Source organism: Ascaphus truei, chromosome 4 (genome assembly GCF_040206685.1).
Source record: "Ascaphus truei isolate aAscTru1 chromosome 4, aAscTru1.hap1, whole genome shotgun sequence".
NCBI classification, from domain to species: Eukaryota; Metazoa; Chordata; class Amphibia; order Anura; family Ascaphidae; genus Ascaphus; species Ascaphus truei.
The window spans coordinates 388,190,362-388,210,480 of NC_134486.1; the positions used below are offsets into that span (position 1 = coordinate 388,190,362).

General features: G+C 47.9%; 1 protein-coding gene across 3 annotated transcripts in view; it reads left to right on the forward strand.

The window, feature by feature from the left end:
• Positions 1-20,119, forward strand: part of CLIC5 (chloride intracellular channel 5) — a 191,804-nt gene that overhangs the window by 16,351 nt on the left and 155,334 nt on the right. Inside the window, exon 1 of one of the 3 annotated variants that reach the window (XM_075598547.1) lies at positions 1,217-1,346. The exons of the other annotated variants lie outside the window; for them this stretch is intronic. The gene's annotated coding sequence lies outside the window, so the exon portion shown is untranslated. Of the gene's footprint in view, positions 1-1,216; positions 1,347-20,119 lie in introns of those variants that run through there. 3 annotated transcript variants of the gene reach the window in all.

Consider the following 20,119-nt stretch of genomic DNA (forward strand, 5'->3'; position numbering starts at 1 on the left):
TTTTATCATTTTATATCGTACTCTGTGGACATACAGGCATACCCCGCATTAACGTACGCAATGGGACCGGAGCATGTATGCAAAGCGAAAATGTACATAAAGTGAAGCACTACCTTTTCCCACTTATCGATGCATGTACTGTACTGCAATCATCCTATACGTGCATAACTGATGTAAATAACGCATATATAACAGGCTCTATAGTCTCCCCGCTTGCGCACAGCTTCGGTACAGGGAGGGAGCCGGTATTGCTGTTCAGGACGTGCTGACAGGCGCATGCGCGAGCTGCTATTTGCCTATTGGGCGATATGTCCTTACTCGCGAGTGTACTTAAAGTGAGTGTCCTTAAACCGGGGTATGCCTGTATACCTGTAAAATTCTCCATAAAGAATCTGTATCGTGGTGAGGAGTTTGCCATTAATGGTCATTTATGTAAGGCCATTGTCAAAGGAGAAGGAGTAATGATAAAGTAGTAGTCTCTATCGTAGGGGAACACAGTGCTTTCTATAGCAACAATAGTATATGGCAACGGCCTGATTCCTTCTCCTTGATAGTCTGTATATAGTGCTGTATAATCATTCTTATTGTTACTGACTCCAACTAAGGTTAGTTCCCCGCTGCAGCCGGAGGCTGCAGGTCCCCCGCTGCAGCCGCGTGCGCTCCTCTCACCAACCCCTTACCTCCTCCCTAGCTGTCCCTGGGGACGCCTCGCTTCCTGGCTCACTGCGCACTGTGCCGCGTCAGCCAGTAGGGGCTACAACAGGATTGTGATCCCGTGCGGTGATGCGTCACATGGTGCGCCAGGGAGCCAATCAGAGAGGAGGGTCGCTCCTGCCCTGCGATTTGTGTCGGGGGGCTTGAGAGGAACAGAGTAGTTATTGTAGGGAGTGAGGGGGGGGAGGGGGTTGTAATCTGCCGCATGAGAGAGGAGAGTCTCATTCCAAAGAAAACTCTCTCATGTTTATATATCAGGGAGGCAAAGACCCTTCTCTGCAGTTCGGGCAATATTGGGGTTAATGCAGGGGTTAATCCCATGGGCATTGGGTCCACAGAACAGGCGGTGGGCCATGCATGGGGTCTCCCAACAGTCTCTTTCCCCTCCAGCCCTGTGTATTCCAGCGGTCTCTTTCTTCTCCAGCCCTATGTTTCCCAGCAGTCATGGCGGCCCCCCCCCCCCCCCCCCGGCATCGCCGCGCACCAAAAAAAATCTCCCTACAGACCGTAGATCGCGGTGAAATGCCGTGCACGCATCGCCAGGACACAAGGCAGGCGTGCAGGTGCGTGCAGTGGGGCCTTAGCCTTAAGCCGCTGAAGACAATACTGTGGAAACTCTGTGTTATACTGAGGTATGTCTGGGAGAGATTTCATGTTAACAATATGGAATCAGCGGAAAGAAATATCTTAAATGTACCAGCTATGTAATGCCACTGGGCATTTCTTCTTTTGCTCTTATCTTTTTATGGCCAGGTAGAAAGTTCACTTTGGAGGGTACTTTAGGGACAGCAAGGTAATGAGTTAGAAATGATCAGATACTGAGCGGGACACATCTGTACATACAGTACGAGTTATTTTAAATTGGAAGAAAACATATTTACAAATACAATTTTCATCTGGTGTGTAACTGTTTCATACGCCTGTAATCATATATTATCTGTAACCGTTCATGAATGTATAACCCTGCTCATTTAATGTTACCATGTATTTGTCATCATAACTCTGTGCCACGATGGGGAGTATTTTTGCCCCTAGTACAATCATCTTTACCTGCTACATTTTGAGGAAACATTTTTTTTTTTTTTAATTTACCTTTTTCCCATACATTTATATAAATATAATTGGTATATAGATTATATTTTTCTTGCTTGGGATGGGCCTGAGGATACACTCATTACATTCTTTGTACATTACACTCAAAGACTGAGTCACTGATTGAGCCACCTGTGCTGAAGCAGGGATATCAATAAAAGCTGGCCTGTTGGTTGCCCTTGAGGACTGAGTTTGAGACCCCTGGTCTACTCCCTGTCTCTCTCCTCATATTCATGGGGAAGTATTTGATGGCGTGTGTCGCAATGACACAGAACAAGCATCACACGGATGATATCATCAACATTCGGGGTTTGGGTTTGTTTTGTACGTGATTTGCGTTCAACTCTGCCCCTGTGGGGTAGAAATGTTGCACAATCTATATGAAAATAATTTGTCATTTTTCTGCAGTAGTTAAGCGTTGGGATGCCTGATGCTTCCACTCGGACTTCAGTAACAACTGGTATATACAGGAGGTTCCTATACCTCCATATGAGTATTATGCTGCATTTAAGTTAAGAGAGTGTCACCTTAATGTGTGTCTTTTGTCAGCTTTTATTAACAACAGACAAATCTGCCAGCTTTGTGTGAAGTAAACCTCCATTGCTAACGATCTGTGTCAACATAGTCAAAGTAATACATGGTGCAGTGCATCAAAATCAATGTTTCTTGCACTTTGCTTACATTTATACATCAGCTCTTGAATAGTTTTTATTATCACTTCGAATACAAATGTGTAATCATGTCAGTAAATATTATATAGCGAAAGCGCTTTCAGCACCTCCATTTTTGTTATGCCAATAAATATGTTTGATTCTAAAATAGTTAGTCTAGTGGCAATAATACTCTCGTTTTCCACTGTATTGGCATCGAGTTTGGCTGTCTGTCGTCTGCACAGGAAGGCGGCATGGAGATGTGGGACTTTACACGCTTTCCCAGTTATATTAATGCATTCATGAGAGATACTGTAAGTCATGCCAAACTAATCTTTCTTGGTTCTTTGAGAAAGTACTGTAAGTAGGAATATAGATCATGTTAATTGCACCCATGCACATGTTAGGAGATCATACAGTAGGTTAATGCGATCTTTCTGCATGGCTTTTGGCACGGGTTATCTTTGAATGGAGTCGCTCCGTAAAAACGCATTCTCCATTTACCACCGTAACACGTTAACACTTAACAGGTACCATATAATAACGATTGCTACATCTGTATATAGATTTTGCAAAAAGGCTTTTGAGTTAGTGCTACCTGAGGTTAATGTACAAAACAAAGGAAATTTGTCTGGTGCCGGGTTATGCACCTCAATTTAAAACTGACTGAAGAATAGGAATAGGGTTGTAAGGTGGCTTTTCCAAAAATACTGGACACAATGGTTAAAGGTGCTACACGCACGAGGCATGTACACACCTCCCATCTCCATGCTGTTTCCTCCTCTCCTTGACCCCACAGCCAGGCTCCTGACACCTCCTCTTGATTGGCTGCATTACCCAGCAGCAGCCCAATCAGGATGGAGGAAGCTGCCCAGCCCCCAAAAGCCCTGCTCTCTCCCTGCTCTGGGAAATCCTGTGGCCCCCCCAAGCCGGTCAGGTCACTATGTCCAGAGAGGTAATATCAAACACATACATATCCAGTATTACCTCTCATTTTTTTAATGGACTGAGCTTTCAAATACAGCACAGTCCAGTTTAATACTGGACACCTGGTAACCCTAACCTGGAAACAGAGAGTTCAGTTTGGGCTAGACGTGAAGTGCCTCAAGGTTCAGTACTGGGGCCACTGCTTTTCAACTTGTTTATTGATAACCTCTAGATAGGCATAGTGTAAAGAGCAAAGCTCATCTTTACTGGCGACACAAATTATGTAAGGAATGAAAATCAGAGTAGGTTGTATGTACATTTTCTGCAGAAGGACTTGTAAATGGCAGATTAGGTTTAATACAGATAAATGTCCAGTTTAAGCATTTATGAACAACACCTAAAGCCTAAACTGGCACAAAATAAGGTCAATCCTTGCTGGAGATAAGAATTTAGGGGTGCTTGTACAGTGTACAGCAAACTTAGCAATAGTACTTAAAGTCGGTCAGTAGCTGCAAAGGCTACAAGGATATCGTCTCGCATAAAACACAGTATAAACGGAACCCATAGTATCTCCCCTGTGTGACTATCCCATAGTATCTCCCCTGTGTGACTATCCCACAGTATCTCCCCTGTGTGACTATCCCATAGTATCTCCCCTGTGTGACTATCCCATAGTATCTCCCCTGTGTGACTATCCCATAGTATCTCCCCTGTGTGACTGTCCCATAGTATCTCCCCTGTGTGACTATCCCATAGTATCTCCCCTGTGTGACTATCCCATAGTATCTCCCCTGTGTGACTATCCCATAGTATCTCCCCTGTGTGACTGTCCCATAGTATCTCCCCTGTGTGACTATCCGATAGTATCTCCCCTGTGTGACTATCCCATAGTATCTCCCCTGTGTGACTATCCCATAGTATCTCCCCTGTGTGACTATCCCATAGTATCTCCCCTGTGTGACTATCCCATAGTATCTCTCCTGTGTGACTGTCCCATAGTATCTCCCCTGTGTGACTATCCCATAATATCTCCCCTGTGTGACTATCCCATAGTATCTCCCCTGTGTGGCTGTCCTGTGTGACTATCCCATAGTATCTCCCCTGTGTGACTATCCCATAGTATTTCCCCTGTGTGACTGTCCCATAGTATCTCCCCTGTGTGACTATCCCACAGTATCTCCCCTGTGTGACTATCCCACAGTATCTCCCCTGTGTGACTATCCCATAGTATCTCCCCTGTGTGACTATCCCACAGTATCTCCCCTGTGTGACTATCCCACAGTATCTCCCCTGTGTGACTATCCCATAGTATCTCCCCTGTGTGACTATCCCATAGTATCTCCCCTGTGTGACTATCCCATAGTATCTCTCCTGTGTGACTGTCCCATAGTATCTCCCCTGTGTGACTATCCCATAATATCTCCCCTGTGTGACTATCCCATAGTATCTCCCCTGTGTGACTGTCCTGTGTGACTATCCCATAGTATCTCCCCTGTGTGACTATCCCATAGTATTTCCCCTGTGTGACTGTCCCATAGTATCTCCCCTGTGTGACTATCCCACAGTATCTCCCCTGTGTGACTATCCCATAGTATCTCCCCTGTGTGACTATCCCACAGTATCTCCCCTGTGTGACTATCCCACAGTATCTCCCCTGTGTGACTATCCCATAGTATCTCCCCTGTGTGACTATCCCATAGTATCTCCCCTGTGTGACTATCCCATAGTATCTCCCCTGTGTGACTATCCCATAGTATCTCTCCTGTGTGACTGTCCCATAGTATCTCCCCTGTGTGACTATCCCATAGTATCTCCCCTGTGTGACTATCCCACAGTATCTCCCCTGTGTGACTGTCCCATAGTATCTCTCCTGTGTGACTATCCCATAGTATCTCCCCTGTGTGACTATCCCATAATATCTCCCCTGTGTGACTATACCATAGTATCTCTCCTGTGTGACTGTCCCATAGTATCTCCCCTGTGTGACTATCCCATAGTATCTCCCCTGTGTGATTATCCCATAGTATCTCCCCTGTGTGACTATCCCACAGTATCTCTCCTGTGTGACTATCCCATAGTATCTCCCGTGTGTGACTATCCCACAGTATCTCCCCTGTGTGACTATCCCACAGTATCTCCCCTGTTTGACTATCCCATAGTATCTCCCGTGTGTGACTATCCCACAGTATCTCCCCTGTGTGACTATCCCATAGTATCTCCCTGTGTGATTATCCCACAGTATCTCCCCTGTGTGACTATCCCATAGTATCTCCCCTGTGTGACTATCCCACAGTATCTCCCCTGTGTGACTATCCCATAGTATCTCCCCTGTGTTACTATCCCATAGTATCTCCCCTGTGTGACTATCCCATAGTATCTCCCCTGTGTGACTATCCCATAGTATCTCTCCTGTGTGACTGTCCCATAGTATCTCCCCTGTGTGACTATCCCATAGTATATCCCCTGTGTTACTATCCCATAGTATCTCCCCTGTGTGACTATCCCATAGTATCTCCCCTGTGTGACTATCCCACAGTATCTCCCCTGTGTGACTATCCCACAGTATCTCCCCTGTGTGACTGTCCCATAGTATCTCCCATGTGTGACTATCCCATAGTATCTCCCTTGTGTGACTATCCCATAGTATCTCCCCTGTGTGACTATCCCACAGTATCTCTCCTGTGTGACTATCCCATAGTATCTCCCCTGTGTGACTATCCCATAGTATCTCCCCTGTGTGACTGTCCCATAGTATCTCCCCTGTGTGACTATCCCATAGTATCTCCCCTGTGTGACTGTCCCATAGTATCTCCTCTGTGTGACTATCCCATAGAATCTCCCCTGTGTAACTATCCCACAGTATCTCCCCTGTGTGACTATCCCATAGTATCTCCCCTGTGTGACTATCCCACAGTATCTCCCCTGTGTGACTGTCCCATAGTATCTCCCCTGTGTAACTATCCCATAGTATCTCCCCTGTGTGACTGTCCCATAGTATCTCCCCTGTGTGACTATCCCATAGTATCTCCCCTGTGTGACTATCCCACAGTATCTCCCCTGTGTGACTATCCCATAGTATCTCCCCTGTGTGACTATCCCATAGTATCTCCCCGGTGTGACTATCCCATAGTATCTCCCCTGTGTGACTGTCCCATAGTATCTCCCCTGTGTGACTATCCCATAGTATCTCCCCTGTGTGACTATCCCATAGTATCTCCCCTGTGTGACCCTGTGTGACTGTCCCATAGTATCTCCCCTGTGTGACTATCCCACAGTATCTCCCCTGTGTGACTATCCCATAGTATCTCCCCTGTGTGACTATCCCATAGTATCTCCCCTGTGTGACTATCCCACAGTAACTCCCCTGTGTGACTGTCCCATAGTATCTCCCCTGTGTTACTATCCACAGTATCTCCCCTGTGTGACTGTCCCATAGTATCTCCCCTGTGTGACTATCCCATAGTATCTCCCCTGTGTGACTATCCCATAGTATCTCCCCTGTGTGACTGTCCCACAGTATCTCCCCTGTGTGACTGTCCCATAGTATCTCCCCTGTGTGACTGTCCCATAGTATCTCCCCTGTGTGACTATCCCATAGTATCTCCCCTGTGTGACTATCCCATAGTGACTATCCCACAGTATCTCCCCTGTGTGACTGTCCCATAGTATCTCTCCTGTGTGACTATCCCATAGTATCTCCCCTGTGTGACTATCCCATAATATCTCCCCTGTGTGACTATACCATAGTATCTCTCCTGTGTGACTGTCCCATAGTATCTCCCCTGTGTGACTATCCCATAGTATCTCCCCTGTGTGATTATCCCATAGTATCTCCCCTGTGTGACTATCCCACAGTATCTCTCCTGTGTGACTATCCCATAGTATCTCCCGTGTGTGACTATCCCACAGTATCTCCCCTGTGTGACTATCCCACAGTATCTCCCCTGTTTGACTATCCCATAGTATCTCCCGTGTGTGACTATCCCACAGTATCTCCCCTGTGTGACTATCCCATAGTATCTCCCTGTGTGATTATCCCACAGTATCTCCCCTGTGTGACTATCCCATAGTATCTCCCCTGTGTGACTATCCCACAGTATCTCCCCTGTGTGACTATCCCATAGTATCTCCCCTGTGTGACTATCCCATAGTATCTCCCCTGTGTGACTATCCCATAGTATCTCTCCTGTGTGACTATCCCATAGTATCTCTCCTGTGTGACTGTCCCATAGTATCTCCCCTGTGTGACTATCCCATAGTATCTCCCCTGTGTGACTATCCCATAGTATCTCCCCTGTGTGACTATCCCATAGTATCTCCTCTGTGTGTCTATCCCACAGTATCTCCCCTGTGTGACTATCCCATAGTATCTCCCCTGTGTGACTATCCCATAGTATCTCCCCTGTGTGACTATCCCATAGTATCTCCCCTGTGTGACTATCCCATAGTATCTCCCCTGTGTGACTATCCCATAGTATCTCCTCTGTGTGTCTATCCCATAGTATCTCCCCTGTGTGACTGTCCCATAGTATCTCCCCTGTGTGACTATCCCACAGTATCTCCCCTGTGTGACTATCCAATAGTATCTCCCCTGTGTGACTATCCCATAGTATCTCCCCTGTGTGACTATCCCATAGTATCTCCCCTGTGTTACTATCCCATAGTATCTCCCCTGTGTGACTATCCCATAGTATCTCCCCTGTGTGACTATCCCATAGTATCTCTCCTGTATGACTGTCCCATAGTATCTCCCCTGTGTGACTATCCCATAGTATATCCCCTGTGTTACTATCCCATAGTATCTCCCCTGTGTGACTATCCCATAGTATCTCCCCTGTGTGACTATCCCACAGTATCTCCCCTGTGTGACTATCCCACAGTATCTCCCCTGTGTGACTGTCCCATAGTATCTCCCATGTGTGACTATCCCATAGTATCTCCCCTGTGTGACTATCCCATAGTATCTCCCCTGTGTGATTATCCCATAGTATCTCCCTTGTGTGACTATCCCATAGTATCTCCCCTGTGTGACTATCCCACAGTATCTCTCCTGTGTGACTATCCCATAGTATCTCCCCTGTGTGACTATCCCATAGTATCTCCCCTGTGTGACTGTCCCATAGTATCTCCCCTGTGTGACTATCCCATAGTATCTCCCCTGTGTGACTGTCCCATAGTATCTCCTCTGTGTGACTATCCCATAGAATCTCCCCTGTGTAACTATCCCACAGTATCTCCCCTGTGTGACTATCCCATAGTATCTCCCCTGTGTGACTATCCCACAGTATCTCCCCTGTGTGACTGTCCCATAGTATCTCCCCTGTGTAACTATCCCATAGTATCTCCCCTGTGTGACTGTCCCATAGTATCTCCCCTGTGTGACTATCCCATAGTATCTCCCCTGTGTGACTATCCCACAGTATCTCCCCTGTGTGACTATCCCATAGTATCTCCCCTGTGTGACTATTCCATAGTATCTCCCCGGTGTGACTATCCCATAGTATCTCCCCTGTGTGACTGTCCCATAGTATCTCCCCTGTGTGACTATCCCATAGTATCTCCCCTGTGTGACTATCCCATAGTATCTCCCCTGTGTGACCCTGTGTGACTGTCCCATAGTATCTCCCCTGTGTGACTATCCCACAGTATCTCCCCTGTGTGACTATCCCATAGTATCTCCCCTGTGTGACTATCCCATAGTATCTCCCCTGTGTGACTATCCCACAGTATCTCCCCTGTGTGACTGTCCCATAGTATCTCCCCTGTGTTACTATCCACAGTATCTCCCCTGTGTGACTGTCCCATAGTATCTCCCCTGTGTGACTATCCCATAGTATCTCCCCTGTGTGACTATCCCATAGTATCTCCCCTGTGTGACTGTCCCACAGTATCTCCCCTGTGTGACTGTCCCATAGTATCTCCCCTGTGTGACTGTCCCATAGTATCTCCCCTGTGTGACTATCCCATAGTATCTCCCCTGTGTGACTATCCCATAGTGACTATCCCACAGTATCTCCCCTGTGTGACTGTCCCATAGTATCTCTCCTGTGTGACTATCCCATAGTATCTCCCCTGTGTGACTATCCCATAATATCTCCCCTGTGTGACTATACCATAGTATCTCTCCTGTGTGACTGTCCCATAGTATCTCCCCTGTGTGACTATCCCATAGTATCTCCCCTGTGTGATTATCCCATAGTATCTCCCCTGTGTGACTATCCCACAGTATCTCTCCTGTGTGACTATCCCATAGTATCTCCCGTGTGTGACTATCCCACAGTATCTCCCCTGTGTGACTATCCCACAGTATCTCCCCTGTTTGACTATCCCATAGTATCTCCCGTGTGTGACTATCCCACAGTATCTCCCCTGTGTGACTATCCCATAGTATCTCCCTGTGTGATTATCCCACAGTATCTCCCCTGTGTGACTATCCCATAGTATCTCCCCTGTGTGACTGTCCCATAGTATCTCCTCTGTGTGACTATCCCATAGAATCTCCCCTGTGTAACTATCCCACAGTATCTCCCCTGTGTGACTATCCCATAGTATCTCCCCTGTGTGACTATCCCACAGTATCTCCCCTGTGTGACTGTCCCATAGTATCTCCCCTGTGTAACTATCCCATAGTATCTCCCCTGTGTGACTGTCCCATAGTATCTCCCCTGTGTGACTATCCCATAGTATCTCCCCTGTGTGACTATCCCACAGTATCTCCCCTGTGTGACTATCCCATAGTATCTCCCCTGTGTGACTATCCCATAGTATCTCCCCGGTGTGACTATCCCGTAGTATCTCCCCTGTGTGACTGTCCCATAGTATCTCCCCTGTGTGACTATCCCATAGTATCTCCCCTGTGTGACTATCCCATAGTATCTCCCCTGTGTGACCCTGTGTGACTGTCCCATAGTATCTCCCCTGTGTGACTATCCCACAGTATCTCCCCTGTGTGACTATCCCATAGTATCTCCCCTGTGTGACTATCCCATAGTATCTCCCCTGTGTGACTATCCCACAGTATCTCCCCTGTGTGACTGTCCCATAGTATCTCCCCTGTGTTACTATCCACAGTATCTCCCCTGTGTGACTGTCCCATAGTATCTCCCCTGTGTGACTATCCCATAGTATCTCCCCTGTGTGACTATCCCATAGTATCTCCCCTGTGTGACTGTCCCACAGTATCTCCCCTGTGTGACTGTCCCATAGTATCTCCCCTGTGTGACTGTCCCATAGTATCTCCCCTGTGTGACTATCCCATAGTATCTCCCCTGTGTGACTATCCCATAGTGACTATCCCACAGTATCTCCCCTGTGTGACTGTCCCATAGTATCTCTCCTGTGTGACTATCCCATAGTATCTCCCCTGTGTGACTATCCCATAATATCTCCCCTGTGTGACTATACCATAGTATCTCTCCTGTGTGACTGTCCCATAGTATCTCCCCTGTGTGACTATCCCATAGTATCTCCCCTGTGTGATTATCCCATAGTATCTCCCCTGTGTGACTATCCCACAGTATCTCTCCTGTGTGACTATCCCATAGTATCTCCCGTGTGTGACTATCCCACAGTATCTCCCCTGTGTGACTATCCCACAGTATCTCCCCTGTTTGACTATCCCATAGTATCTCCCGTGTGTGACTATCCCACAGTATCTCCCCTGTGTGACTATCCCATAGTATCTCCCTGTGTGATTATCCCACAGTATCTCCCCTGTATGACTTTTCCATAGTATCTCCCCTGTGTGACTATCCCACAGTATCTCCCCTGTGTGACTATCCCATAGTATCTCCTCTGTGTGACTATCCCATAGTATCTCCCCTGTGTGACTATCCCATAGTATCTCTCCTGTGTGACTATCCCATAGTATCTCTCCTGTGTGACTGTCCCATAGTATCTCCCCTGTGTGACTATCCCATAGTATCTCCCCTGTGTGACTATCCCATAGTATCTCCCCTGTGTGACTATCCCATAGTATCTCCTCTGTGTGTCTATCCCACAGTATCTCCCCTGTGTGACTATCCCATAGTATCTCCCCTGTGTGACTATCCCATAGTATCTCCCCTGTGTGACTATCCCATAGTATCTCCCCTGTGTGACTATCCCATAGTATCTCCCCTGTGTGACTATCCCATAGTATCTCCTCTGTGTGTCTATCCCATAGTATCTCCCCTGTGTGACTGTCCCATAGTATCTCCCCTGTGTGACTATCCCACAGTATCTCCCCTGTGTGACTATCCAATAGTATCTCCCCTGTGTGACTATCCCATAGTATTTCCCCTGTGTGACTATCCCACAGTATCTCCCCTGTGTGACTATCCCATACTGTCCCATAGTATCTCCCCTGTGTGACTATCCCATAGTATTTCCCCTGTGTGACTATCCCATAGTATCTCCCATGTGTGACTATCCCATACTGTCCCATAGTATCTCCCCTGTGTGACTATCCCATAGTATCTCCCCTGTGTGACTATCCCACAGTATCTCCCCTGTGTGACTATCCCACAGTATCTCCCCTGTGTGACTGTCCCATAGTATCTCCCATGTGTGACTATCCCATAGTATCTCCCCTGTGTGACTATCCCATAGTATCTCCCCTGTGTGATTATCCCATAGTATCTCCCTTGTGTGACTATCCCATAGTATCTCCCCTGTGTGACTATCCCACAGTATCTCTCCTGTGTGACTATCCCATAGTATCTCCCCTGTGTGACTATCCCATAGTATCTCCCCTGTGTGACTGTCCCATAGTATCTCCCCTGTGTGACTATCCCATAGTATCTCCCCTGTGTGACTGTCCCATAGTATCTGCTCTGTGTGACTATCCCATAGAATCTCCCCTGTGTGACTATCCCACAGTATCTCCCCTGTGTGACTATCCCATAGTATCTCCCCTGTGTGACTATCCCACAGTATCTCCCCTGTGTGACTATCCCATAGTATCTCCCCTGTGTAACTATCCCATAGTATCTCCCCTGTGTGACTGTCCCATAGTATCTCCCCTGTGTGACTATCCCATAGTATCTCCCCTGTGTGACTATCCCACAGTATCTCCCCTGTGTGACTATCCCATAGTATCTCCCCTGTGTGACTATCCCATAGTATCTCCCCGGTGTGACTATCCCATAGTATCTCCCCTGTGTGACTGTCCCATAGTATCTCCCCTGTGTGACTATCCAATAGTATCTCCCCTGTGTGACTATCCCATAGTATCTCCCCTGTGTGACCCTGTGTGACTGTCCCATAGTATCTCCCCTGTGTGACTATCCCACAGTATCTCCCCTGTGTGACTATCCCATAGTATCTCCCCTGTGTGACTATCCCATAGTATCTCCCCTGTGTGACTATCCCACAGTATCTCCCCTGTGTGACTGTCCCATAGTATCTCCCCTGTGTTACTATCCACAATATCTCCCCTGTGTGACTGTCTCATAGTATCTCCCCTGTGTGACTATCCCATAGTATCTCCCCTGTGTGACTATCCCATAGTATCTCCCCTGTGTGACTGTCCCACAGTATCTCCCCTGTGTGACTGTCCCATAGTATCTCCCCTGTGTGACTGTCCCATAGTATCTCCCCTGTGTGACTATCCCATAGTATCTCCCCTGTGTGACTATCCCATAGTGACTATCCCACAGTATCTCCCCTGTGTGACTGTCCCATAGTATCTCCCCTGTGTGACTGTCCCATAGTATCTCCCATGTGTGACTATCCCATAGTATCTCCCTTGTGTGACTATCCCACAGTATCTCCCCTGTGTGACTATCCCATAGTATCTCCCCTGTGTGACTATCCCATAGTATCTCCCCTGTGTGACTATCCCATAGTATCTCCCCTATGTGACTATCCCATAGTATCTCCCCTGTGTGACTATCCCATAGTATCTCCCCTGTGTGACTATCCCATAGTATCTCCCCTGTGTGACTATCCCACAGTATCTCCCCTGTGTGACTATCCCACAGTATCTCCCCTGTGTGACTATCCCACAGTATCTCCCCTGTGTGACTATCCCATAGTATCTCCCCTGTGTGACTATCCCATAGTATCTCCCCTGTGTGACTATCGCATAGTATCTCCCCTGTGTGACTGTCCCACAGTATCTCCCCTGTGTGACTATCCCATAGTATCTCCCCTGTGTGACTATCCCACAGTATCTCCCCTGTGTGACTGTCCCATAGTATCTCCCCTGTGTTACTATCCACAGTATCTCCCCTGTGTGACTGTCCCATAGTATCTCCCCTGTGTGACTATCCCATAGTATCTCCCCTGTGTGACTATCCCATAGTATCTCCCCTGTGTGACTGTCCCACAGTATCTCCCCTGTGTGACTGTCCCATAGTATCTCCCCTGTGTGACTGTCCCATAGTATCTCCCCTGTGTGACTATCCCATAGTATCTCCCCTGTGTGACTATCCCATAGTGACTATCCCACAGTATCTCCCCTGTGTGACTGTCCCATAGTATCTCTCCTGTGTGACTATCCCATAGTATCTCCCCTGTGTGACTATCCCATAATATCTCCCCTGTGTGACTATACCATAGTATCTCTCCTGTGTGACTGTCCCATAGTATCTCCCCTGTGTGACTATCCCATAGTATCTCCCCTGTGTGATTATCCCATAGTATCTCCCCTGTGTGACTATCCCACAGTATCTCTCCTGTGTGACTATCCCATAGTATCTCCCGTGTGTGACTATCCCACAGTATCTCCCCTGTGTGACTATCCCACAGTATCTCCCCTGTTTGACTATCCCATAGTATCTCCCGTGTGTGACTATCCCACAGTATCTCCCCTGTGTGACTATCCCATAGTATCTCCCTGTGTGATTATCCCACAGTATCTCCCCTGTGTGACTATCCCATAGTATCTCCCCTGTGTGACTATCCCATAGTATCTCCCCTGTGTGACTATCCCATAGTATCTCCCCTGTGTGACTGTCCCACAGTATCTCCCCTGTGTGACTATCCCATAGTATCTCCCCTGTGTGACTATCCCACAGTATCTCCCCTGTGTGACTGTCCCATAGTATCTCCCCTGTGTTACTATCCACAGTATCTCCCCTGTGTGACTGTCCCATAGTATCTCCCCTGTGTAACTATCCCATAGTATCTCCCCTGTGTGACTATCCCATAGTATCTCCCCTGTGTGACTGTCCCACAGTATCTCCCCTGTGTGACTGTCCCATAGTATCTCCCCTGTGTGACTGTCCCATAGTATCTCCCCTGTGTGACTATCCCATAGTATCTCCCCTGTGTGACTATCCCATAGTGACTATCCCACAGTATCTCCCCTGTGTGACTGTCCCATAGTATCTCTCCTGTGTGACTATCCCATAGTATCTCCCCTGTGTGACTATCCCATAATATCTCCCCTGTGTGACTATACCATAGTATCTCTCCTGTGTGACTGTCCCATAGTATCTCCCCTGTGTGACTATCCCATAATATCTCCCCTGTGTGATTATCCCATAGTATCTCCCCTGTGTGACTATCCCACAGTATCTCTCCTGTGTGACTATCCCATAGTATCTCCCGTGTGTGACTATCCCACAGTATCTCCCCTGTGTGACTATCCCACAGTATCTCCCCTGTTTGACTATCCCATAGTATCTCCCGTGTGTGACTATCCCACAGTATCTCCCCTGTGTGACTATCCCATAGTATCTCCCTGTGTGATTATCCCACAGTATCTCCCCTGTGTGACTATCCCATAGTATCTCCCCTGTGTGACTATCCCACAGTATCTCCCCTGTGTGACTATCCCATAGTATCTCCCCTGTGTGACTATCCCATAGTATCTCCCCTGTGTGACTATCCCATAGTATCTCTCCTGTGTGACTATCCCATAGTATCTCTCCTGTGTGACTGTCCCATAGTATCTCCCCTGTGTGACTATCCCATAGTATCTCCCCTGTGTGACTATCCCATAGTATCTCCCCTGTGTGACTATCCCATAGTATCTCCTCTGTGTGTCTATCCCACAGTATCTCCCCTGTGTGACTATCCCATAGTATCTCCCCTGTGTGACTATCCCATAGTATCTCCCCTGTGTGACTATCCCATAGTATCTCCCCTGTGTGACTATCCCATAGTATCTCCCCTGTGTGACTATCCCATAGTATCTCCTCTGTGTGTCTATCCCATAGTATCTCCCCTGTGTGACTGTCCCATAGTATCTCCCCTGTGTGACTATCCCACAGTATCTCCCCTGTGTGACTATCCAATAGTATCTCCCCTGTGTGACTATCCCATAGTATCTCCCCTGTGTGACTATCCCATAGTATTTCCCTGTGTTACTATCCCATAGTATCTCCCCTGTGTGACTATCCCATAGTATCTCCCCTGTGTGACTATCCCATAGTATCTCTCCTGTGTGACTGTCCCATAGTATCTCCCCTGTGTGACTATCCCATAGTATATCCCCTGTGTTACTATCCCATAGAATCTCCCCTGTGTGACTATCCCATAGTATCTCCCCTGTGTGACTATCCCACAGTATCTCCCCTGTGTGACTATCCCATAGTATCTCTCATGTGTGACTATCCCATAGTATCTCCCCTGTGTGACTATCCCATAGTATCTCCCCTGTGTGATTATCCCATAGTATCTCCCTTGTGTGACTATCCCATAGTATCTCCCCTGTGTGACTGTCCCATAGTATCTCCCCTGTGTGACTATCCCATAGTATCTCCCCTGTGTGACTGTCCCATAGTATCTCCTCTGTGTGACTATCCCATAGAATCTCCCCTGTGTAACTATCCCACAGTATCTCCCCTGTGTGACTATCCCATAGTATCTCCCCTGTGTGACTATCCCACAGTATCTCCCCTGTGTGACTGTCCCATAGTATCTCCCCTGTGTAACTATCCCATAGTATCTCCCCTGTGTGACTGTCCCATAGTATCTCCCCTGTGTGACTATCCCATAGTATCTCCCCTGTGTGACTATCCCACAGTATCTCCCCTGTGTGACTATCCCATAGTATCTCCCCTGTGTGACTATCCCATAGTATCTCCCCGGTGTGACTATCCCATAGTATCTCCCCTGTGTGACTGTCCCATAGTATCTCCCCTGTGTGACTATCCCATAGTATCTCCCCTGTGTGACTATCCCATAGTATCTCCCCTGTGTGACCCTGTGTGACTGTCCCATAGTATCTCCCCTGTGTGACTATCCCACAGTATCTCCCCTGTGTGACTATCCCATAGTATCTCCCCTGTGTGACTATCCCATAGTATCTCCCCTGTGTGACTATCCCACAGTATCTCCCCTGTGTGACTGTCCCATAGTATCTCCCCTGTGTTACTATCCACAGTATCTCCCCTGTGTGACTGTCCCATAGTATCTCCCCTGTGTGACTATCCCATAGTATCTCCCCTGTGTGACTATCCCATAGTATCTCCCCTGTGTGACTATCCCACAGTATCTCCCCTGTGTGACTATCCCATAGTATCTCCCCTGTGTGACTATCCCATAGTATCTCCCCGGTGTGACTATCCCATAGTATCTCCCCTGTGTGACTGTCCCATAGTATCTCCCCTGTGTGACTATCCCATAGTATCTCCCCTGTGTGACTATCCCATAGTATCTCCCCTGTGTGACCCTGTGTGACTGTCCCATAGTATCTCCCCTGTGTGACTATCCCACAGTATCTCCCCTGTGTGACTATCCCATAGTATCTCCCCTGTGTGACTATCCCATAGTATCTCCCCTGTGTGACTATCCCACAGTATCTCCCCTGTGTGACTGTCCCATAGTATCTCCCCTGTGTTACTATCCACAGTATCTCCCCTGTGTGACTGTCCCATAGTATCTCCCCTGTGTGACTATCCCATAGTATCTCCCCTGTGTGACTATCCCATAGTATCTCCCCTGTGTGACTGTCCCACAGTATCTCCCCTGTGTGACTGTCCCATAGTATCTCCCCTGTGTGACTGTCCCATAGTATCTCCCCTGTGTGACTATCCCACAGTATCTCCCCTGTGTGACTGTCCCATAGTATCTCTCCTGTGTGACTATCCCATAGTATCTCCCCTGTGTGACTATCCCATAATATCTCCCCTGTGTGACTATACCATAGTATCTCTCCTGTGTGACTGTCCCATAGTATCTCCCCTGTGTGACTATCCCATAGTATCTCCCCTGTGTGATTATCCCATAGTATCTCCCCTGTGTGACTATCCCACAGTATCTCTCCTGTGTGACTATCCCATAGTATCTCCCGTGTGTGACTATCCCACAGTATCTCCCCTGTGTGACTATCCCACAGTATCTCCCCTGTTTGACTATCCCATAGTATCTCCCGTGTGTGACTATCCCACAGTATCTCCCCTGTGTGACTATCCCATAGTATCTCCCTGTGTGATTATCCCACAGTATCTCCCCTGTGTGACTATCCCATAGTATCTCCCCTGTGTGACTATCCCACAGTATCTCCCCTGTGTGACTATCCCATAGTATCTCCCCTGTGTGACTATCCCATAGTATCTCCCCTGTGTGACTATCCCATAGTATCTCTCCTGTGTGACTATCCCATAGTATCTCTCCTGTGTGACTGTCCCATAGTATCTCCCCTGTGTGACTATCCCATAGTATCTCCCCTGTGTGACTATCCCATAGTATCTCCCCTGTGTGACTATCCCATAGTATCTCCTCTGTGTGTCTATCCCACAGTATCTCCCCTGTGTGACTATCCCATAGTATCTCCCCTGTGTGACTATCCCATAGTATCTCCCCTGTGTGACTATCCCATAGTATCTCCCCTGTGTGACTATCCCATAGTATCTCCCCTGTGTGACTATCCCATAGTATCTCCTCTGTGTGTCTATCCCATAGTATCTCCCCTGTGTGACTGTCCCATAGTATCTCCCCTGTGTGACTATCCCACAGTATCTCCCCTGTGTGACTATCCAATAGTATCTCCCCTGTGTGACTATCCCATAGTATTTCCCCTGTGTGACTATCCCACAGTATCTCCCCTGTGTGACTATCCCATACTGTCCCATAGTATCTCCCCTGTGTGACTATCCCATAGTATTTCCCCTGTGTGACTATCCCATAGTATCTCCCATGTGTGACTATCCCATACTGTCCCATAGTATCTCCCCTGTGTGACTATCCCATAGTATCTCCCCTGTGTGACTATCCCACAGTATCTCCCCTGTGTGACTATCCCACAGTATCTCCCCTGTGTGACTGTCCCATAGTATCTCCCATGTGTGACTATCCCATAGTATCTCCCCTGTGTGACTATCCCATAGTATCTCCCCTGTGTGATTATCCCATAGTATCTCCCTTGTGTGACTATCCCATAGTATCTCCCCTGTGTGACTATCCCACAGTATCTCTCCTGTGTGATTATCCCATAGTATCTCCCCTGTGTGACTATCCCATAGTATCTCCCCTGTGTGACTGTCCCATAGTATCTCCCCTGTGTGACTATCCCATAGTATCTCCCCTGTGTGACTGTCCCATAGTATCTGCTCTGTGTGACTATCCCATAGAATCTCCCCTGTGTGACTATCCCACAGTATCTCCCCTGTGTGACTATCCCATAGTATCTCCCCTGTGTGACTATCCCACAGTATCTCCCCTGTGTGACTATCCCATAGTATCTCCCCTGTGTAACTATCCCATAGTATCTCCCCTGTGTGACTGTCCCATAGTATCTCCCCTGTGTGACTATCCCATAGTATCTCCCCTGTGTGACTATCCCACAGTATCTCCCCTGTGTGACTATCCCATAGTTTCTCCCCTGTGTGACTATCCCATAGTATCTCCCCGGTGTGACTATCCCATAGTATCTCCCCTGTGTGACTGTCCCATAGTATCTCCCCTGTGTGACTATCCCATAGTATCTCCCCTGTGTGACTATCCCATAGTATCTCCCCTGTGTGACCCTGTGTGACTGTCCCATAGTATCTCCCCTGTGTGACTATCCCACAGTATCTCCCCTGTGTGACTATCCCATAGTATCTCCCCTGTGTGACTATCCCATAGTATCTCCCCTGTGTGACTATCCCACAGTATCTCCCCTGTGTGACTGTCCCATAGTATCTCCCCTGTGTTACTATCCACAATATCTCCCCTGTGTGACTGTCCCATAGTATCTCCCCTGTGTGACTATCCCATAGTATCTCCCCTGTGTGACTATCCCATAGTATCTCCCCTGTGTGACTGTCCCACAGTATCTCCCCTGTGTGACTGTCCCATAGTATCTCCCCTGTGTGACTGTCCCATAGTATCTCCCCTGTGTGACTATCCCATAGTATCTCCCCTGTGTGACTATCCCATAGTGACTATCCCACAGTATCTCCCCTGTGTGACTGTCCCATAGTATCTCCCCTGTGTGACTGTCCCATAGTATCTCCCATGTGTGACTATCCCATAGTATCTCCCTTGTGTGACTATCCCACAGTATCTCCCCTGTGTGACTATCCCATAGTATCTCCCCTGTGTGACTATCCCATAGTATCTCCCCTGTGTGACTATCCCATAGTATCTCCCCTATGTGACTATCCCATAGTATCTCCCCTGTGTGACTATCCCATAGTATCTCCCCTGTGTGACTATCCCATAGTATCTCCCCTGTGTGACTATCCCACAGTATCTCCCCTGTGTGACTATCCCACAGTATCTCCCCTGTGTGACTATCCCACAGTATCTCCCCTGTGTGACTATCCCATAGTATCTCCCCTGTGTGACTATCCCATAGTATCTCCCCTGTGTGACTATCC